The sequence below is a fragment of the Octopus bimaculoides genome, chromosome 2 (genome assembly GCF_001194135.2).
Source record: "Octopus bimaculoides isolate UCB-OBI-ISO-001 chromosome 2, ASM119413v2, whole genome shotgun sequence".
Lineage (NCBI taxonomy): Eukaryota > Metazoa > Mollusca > Cephalopoda > Octopoda > Octopodidae > Octopus > Octopus bimaculoides.
In genome coordinates, this window is record NC_068982.1 from 6,959,113 (window position 1) to 6,966,429 (window position 7,317).

Sequence of the window (7,317 nt, forward strand, 5' to 3'; positions counted from 1 at the left end):
TATCTTTCTGTCTGTCTATGTGTCTGCTAGGTTGTCGATCTGTGTTTCTGTCTATCTATCTATCTATCTATCTATCTATCTATCTATCTATCTATCTATCTATCTATCTATCTATGTATCTATTTATCTATCTATCGGTCTGTCTGTCTGTCTGTCTGTCTGTCTATTTGTCTGTCTATCTGTCTGTCTGTCTGTCGATCTATTTATCTATCTCTACCTATTTATCCATCTCTATCTATCTATCTATCGATCTGTCTATCTATCGATCTATCTATCTATCTCTATCCATTTGACTATCTATCCGTTTGACTGTTCTGTCTGTCTATATGTCTATCTATCTGATCATGTTACTGTCTCTGTATCTATCTGTTCATTATATTTTTTTATCTCATTCTCCCCCATTCAACATATCAGAAACATAGGACTCACAGCTATTATCTGCCCACCTCAGTTTCTTCCATTCTATCATTCCATTTTAAATAGAATATAACTTTGTTACATCTATTTTCAAGTAACACATTTTTGATTAAACATTTTGTCCTGTACGAACAATTTGTCATGATAGATACACCAATAGATAAACACATAGACCGATAGAGACACAGATACACAGTAAGACAAACTGCAATATAGAGTTAGTATATAATGAGATATACGAGGGGATGCTAAAAAGTTCCTGACTTTGGGTACAAGACAATACAGGAGAATCAGTGAATTATGATTTTATTCAACATATTCCCCTCTCAGATTCACACATTATGCAGCAGTCCTTCAGTCTTTCTAAGCCTTGCAAATAAACACAGAGAGTTGGACCTCCAATCAGGCCCTTTGCGATGCCCTTAAAACCAGGACGTTTTCCGCACCTCTTCGTACATTACAACGATGACAATAAAGGCTACATCTTTAAGAAGCAAATACTGAGATACAGAAACTTTGTCAGAGACTTTCGGAAGAACAAAGTAGAAACTGTTGCAAGATATGCGCTTCGACCTGGAATTGCAAGAGAACAACTCTTTGAGAAACAAAATCAGAATATTCTAACACGAAATTCTGCAAAATATTACTTATTCGGGGCATAAAATAACAGGTCATGCACTAGATTTTATCTAATAACATGAGCTGAATCGTATAAAGTTTAGATATGGAAACAGTGCAGTTAAGATTAACGAGTAGCGTTCCGTGACTTTATTAACTGAAGCAGTCGCAGTTCTTTGTTATTAATACTAGATAGGGATTTCCAAACCTGTGGAATTCAACCAAAATTCTATTGAATCTAACACATGGAATGCGGTACCTACAGAGTCCAGATGACCAACATAACAAGATGAGCTCGAACTCTTTGTTATATCTTACTTTCGTTGTTTGAATGTATAAATTCAATGGAGATTGTCCATCAATAACAATGCATATAGCATCAGGTGTTTCTTAGATACCATTCTGCTTAACTCATATCGTATCAAATCGTTAATATTATAAGATTAAATTAAATTATTCAGATTAAATATGCTTCAACCTATCCTTCCATTTAATCTACATTGAAATGTTTGGTCATTTGATATATCTCATTTACATACAAGTAAATTGCATATTAACTTACAGTGCATAAAGTAAATTGCATAACATAAATATGGTAATATACTTACTATAGACTTTGTATTACCTTAAACTTAGATTTGATTTGCATTGAATCATTTTAAAATTCTATAGAATACGTTCATTGTTAATACACTTGGAAATCAGTGAATGTATGAAGAACTTAAGTACTTACAACTCAATAATACAACCGGTTACACAATCACTCATTCGTTTTATCACCAATGATGATATGTAGATCTCAATCATATTCTAATCATAAATTTATTAAAAAGTTCTTGTAATTTAAAGACGAAGTCTGACGATCCGCATATTCAATATTAGTGATTATTATAACACCTCTTATCATTCCTCTCATGAAAACGACCGAATAAACGTAATTCCTGCCTATAACGAATACATATTCAAAATGTCTGATATTATCAGATGAACTGTTAAATCAAATCTAATTTCAACAACTAGCCTGATTTGCAGTTGTATTCAGTATGGCAGAGTTATGATGATCGATCAGACTTTATAGACTTGGCTGCTATTTCTACCGAGTCAATCGATTTAGTAGAGGCTTCCTCATTGGGTTTTATTTTAGCAGTCATTACATATTTGTGAAGAGTTCACCTCCACTATGGTCTGGTATATTTTCAATGAATCTGCTTTAAAATATTATCGCATTAGATTTTCAAATATTTCAAGGTAACAAGAATTATCGAGGAAAATTTTCTTTCTTTATCCATTTATCTATCTATCTATCTATCTATCTATCTATCTATCTATCTATCTATCTATCTATCTATCTATCTATCTACCTATCTGTCTGTCTATCTATCTATTTATCTATCTATCTATCTATCTATCTATCTATCTTTCTCTCTCTCTGTATATGAATATAAAAAATATATATATGTATATCTGACTGTCTCTCTCTCTCTCTCTGTATATACGTATATTTGTATGTACATATGTATGTGTGTGTATGTATTATACATATATTTTATACTTCTGCTATATATATATATATATATATATGTGTGTGTATTATGTGTGTGTGTGTGTGTGTGTGTGTGTGTGTGTGTGTGTGTGTGTGTAATGAAAATAAGCAACGCGGCTCCATTTAATTGAACAATGCAATCATTTCATCAATTTAAATACAGCGCTCTCTTCAGCTGCAAAAAAAAATTTTATATGCAATTTCAACATGTAGGCTACATAAATATAATTCTTCGTAAACATTTTTACAAAGCAGGAAGATGAAAGAAATTCATATTGTTGCTATTATATCAAGAGTGGCAAAAAAAAAAACAGACTACAATTTCTTAGAATAGCATGGAGGGTATTGGAGTCATAGGGTTATAATTCATTTCCAATTTATCTCTCTCTTTATTATCTATTAAAATGTGAGACTAGAAGACTGTATATATCTAGAATAAAAAATAAAAATGAGTTGACAGCTTATAGCTACCTAATGATCATAAATATTATCATAGGTATCCCTTTACCCACGAAGGAAAAGAAACAAAACTTTAGAAAGAGTCAATTATATAGAAGTAATTGTCTATAGAAAGAGGCAAGGTAGGGGTAGATTTCAATTCATGATGTTAATTACCACTTAAAGGGGTAAAACACTATGAAACTTAAGATGCTTATATATAGGGGAAATATTATTAGGGACCATTTATAAGCAATATTATTATGTTGTATAAAAATAAAATAAAATTTAAGAATTCAGGAAAAAGATATCACAACCAAAATAGCTAAAAAGTTTATGCATCATTTGTAAACATTAAAGGAAGATTTACCATTATGTAGAATCAGTTTAACACTTCTTTACGTAATTAAGAGGTTTCTATAAAGACTGCTAAAGCCATTTACATATAGAATATCTGGAAAGATATACATACTATCTATTGATTTGAAGTAATGAATCAGAAACAGGATAGTAAAATAATGATAATACATAGACATAATTAAATATGAAATAGAAATATACTCGAAAATATGTACTGATATAAATAGGTATAAGAGTGTAAAAATAATGCATACAGATACATATACAAAGGGTTCTTTTTTATATGTATACACCCACACATACACACATATATGTACATATATGTATATATACATATACACAAATATATATACGCTTATATGAAAGAATAAGGTATAAATGTTTTGCATAAACAGAAGAAACTGAAAAATATCAATTAAGAACAAGAAAAATAACAATTCATAAAGAATAAGTGATTAATAAGGTAAGCATACCAAAATATGAAAACAAGTTAATAAGAATTTATAGAAAATAATAAGAAATACATATGAAGTACATATAAAGAGACATGGGATTAAAATGAGAAGCAGGGAAAAGATAAAGGTAACCTAAAAGAAGGCGTTAAGTATGGAAGTAGTGGGGGCAGTTCAGGGTGTTCAAACCGAAAAGATTTTATAAGTTGTAATATTACAGGTGTTATTGTATGTTTGATTGCATAGTTACTAGGGGGTTTAGGATTTAGTCAAAGGAGACTTGCTTTCATAAAATCACTACAAATATCCATAACATGACTAGTAGGGTAGGTATTCATTGAAAGGAAAAAATGGTGCAATCACCAAAATAGGATGAAGTCAGACTAACTAGGCACGGGTTATCATGAGATAATAATACATATAGTACACCATATAACACAACACATAGCATATAACATATGTAATGTAATGCAATCTACCACATAACATATTATCCTATAATTTTATATTTTATACTAGAAGGTAAGTTACAACGGATACGACATAAAAATTTATTCCCACCATCAAATTTCAAGTATGATAATTGTAATATTATTAGTTTCGAAAATACTTGAATGTACAGGTGACGTTATGCATGCATGATACCCTTAGGCCCAATCTATATTTTAATCGGGTTGTTCTTGTCTCTGTACCTAAAAATCTAATAAATTTCCACAGAGCAATGTTCACACCCATATCGACTATATCTCTATAAGGCTGCGCCTTACGTATAATATCTAATTTAGGACTAAAGTCAGTTTCGCTTTCTCATGAAAATTGGTTATTAATACGCGTTTTCACATTTATCGAATATATATGCAATATATATATAGTTACCAGCCTCAGTCACGATTGTACAACTATAAACTACGTTTTGGTTTAAACATCGACCTAATAACGGGTAATGGGATTTAATTCTACAATTGCAACCGGGAGCATTACTGCTATTAATATTATTGATATTCCTACCATTGTTATTATTATTAGTATCGATATTATTATTATTACTACTACTATAATTACTATCGGAATTATTATTACTGTTATTATTTATACTTCTTTCAACTATGGTACCATTTAAATTCATCTGAGCATCATCAGGAACTGCATCAGTAATTCCTGCGCTAGTATGAACATCTGTGTCACAGTTTATATTACACATGTTAGATATGGTAGTTCTGTTGTTCCTAATTCCTACATCTCCATTATAATTACCGTCATTATATGGATTTAAACCAGTTTGACAATGCTAATATTATTATTATTATTAATTCCTCTTGCTAATTTTTTATTCTTTCTATTAAACCTGGCTACGATGGTATCTACATTGGGGAGGGTAGAATGCCAGATTCTGAGAAAACGATACTAACATGAAAATGTTATAAACCTAGGAGATTTTATGATTATATGCCTTCATCAGCGTGTAAGGAAGATAATAATGAGTTGAAGACTTATGAAGAGATTGAAAATAATGATACATTTTGAAAATGTCGAGCCGATGTCTCTTGCCAAAGAAATAAAGATAAAAAGAAAAAGCATTAATTTAAAGGCCAAGAATCTATCTTTGTCGAAAGACTTGTCGTTTTCTTTAAAATGAAAAATTACTCGTTCTTGCATTTATTTATGGATAAATCAATATGCCATGACCATAGATGTAAACAGTGTTCATAAAGTACTGAGGCAAGAAGCCGAAGAGATAGGACCTGGGAAGAATCGCAATCAATCAATACAAGCATTAATAGACGCAATCGCATGATAGTTTTCTCTCTGCCTGCAAATAAACAAAACAATAAAATTCAGTGTTCTCAAAAGTTTTATACAGATGTATTTAAAGAAAAGTAGAGCGTTTTCTTTGGCTCAACTTCTTTCTTGAGAAAAACACAACTTTCAAGCAAACTTTAGTTTGCTACCAAAATATCTCATGTAGAAAAGTGTACATTTGTGGAAAATATTTTTCCGAGAACAAATTTAGATATAGCGTTTTTATTCCCCATTGCTTTCATATAATTTTGAATTTATTCGGACCTTCTTCTCAGTATGGAGGTCAAATTGAAGGAAGTGACAGAGTAGAACACAAAATATCTCGAAATACCTGGGTTAATTTTGTTCTCCTTTCATGTTCAAAATCTGCCATTGTCAATTAGGATTTTCATGTTTTTTAATCGACCTCTTACATACAGTTCATTCAGGCAATTTTACCCATCCTATGCCAGGTTGAAAGTACTTTTTAAATCAATATTTCCGTCTTTGTAGATTTTTTTCTGGCTTCCACAATCATTTTCTCAGTTCGTATCTCATAATTTTGTCAGCTTACGTACGTTTAATGAATGGATACATACTTTCATATATGCATATGTACATACATACGAATATTGCAATTTATGTGCGTACGTGTATATGCATTAATATATTTATATGTATGCCTACACACACACATATGTATACGTGTATATATATGGTTGTGAATGTCATATGTATATATATATACTTTATATATATATATATATATATATATATATATATATATATATATATAATGCACACACACACGAGTGTCTACAAAGAAAATTCTCTACCACTCTCCCTTTCTCAGTCTCTCTTGGTCACCTTGCAGTTCTTACAGTCAATGTCTACAGGCGTGAGAATGTGTGGCAGTGGGAGTATATACAAGTGTATAAAGCTTTGTGAATGTACGTTCATAGTGTGGTGCATGTACGGCTGTACTGCATAATTGAACAAGACGTCTGGAACGTGACGAGAAAGATAGTTTCCTCATCTAGACCAAGATTAAAAACCCTTTCTCAATTATAATAGATTGCGATAAAATATTTGTCCAAATTTACATTTTCTTTACGCTTCCTCTGCAGCTCTATAGAGGATGGGTGATGAATTTCAGAGAGACCTGAAAAAGATGCAGAATAATTTCTAATGACATTCGAATCTGAAATTGCTCTTTGTCTCCCGGAAATTCAATATATTTTTTCAAATCTATGTGAAGTAGCTGTGTGGTAAGAAGTTTACTTGTCAACCACATGGTCCAAGTTCAATCCCACTGCGTGACACCCTGAGTAAATGTTTTTTTTATTATAGCCTTGGGCCGACTAAACCCTTTTAAATTAATTTTGTAGACGGAGACTGAGAGAAACCCATTGTATATATAACTATCTATCTGTGTGTCTGTCTTTCTGTCTGTCTGTCTGTCTGTCTCCCTCTCTCTATATATATATTTATCTATCTATCTATCTATCTATCTATCTATCTAACAAATGTTGGTGTGTTTACTTCCCCGAAACTTAGCGGTTCGGCAAAAGATACCGATAGAATAAGTACTAATCTTATAGAGAATAAGGCCTGGGTCGATTTGTTCGACTAAAGGTGGTGCTCCAGCATGGCCGCAATCAAAATGACTGAAACGAGTAAAAGAGTAAAAAGAATGCATACATACATACA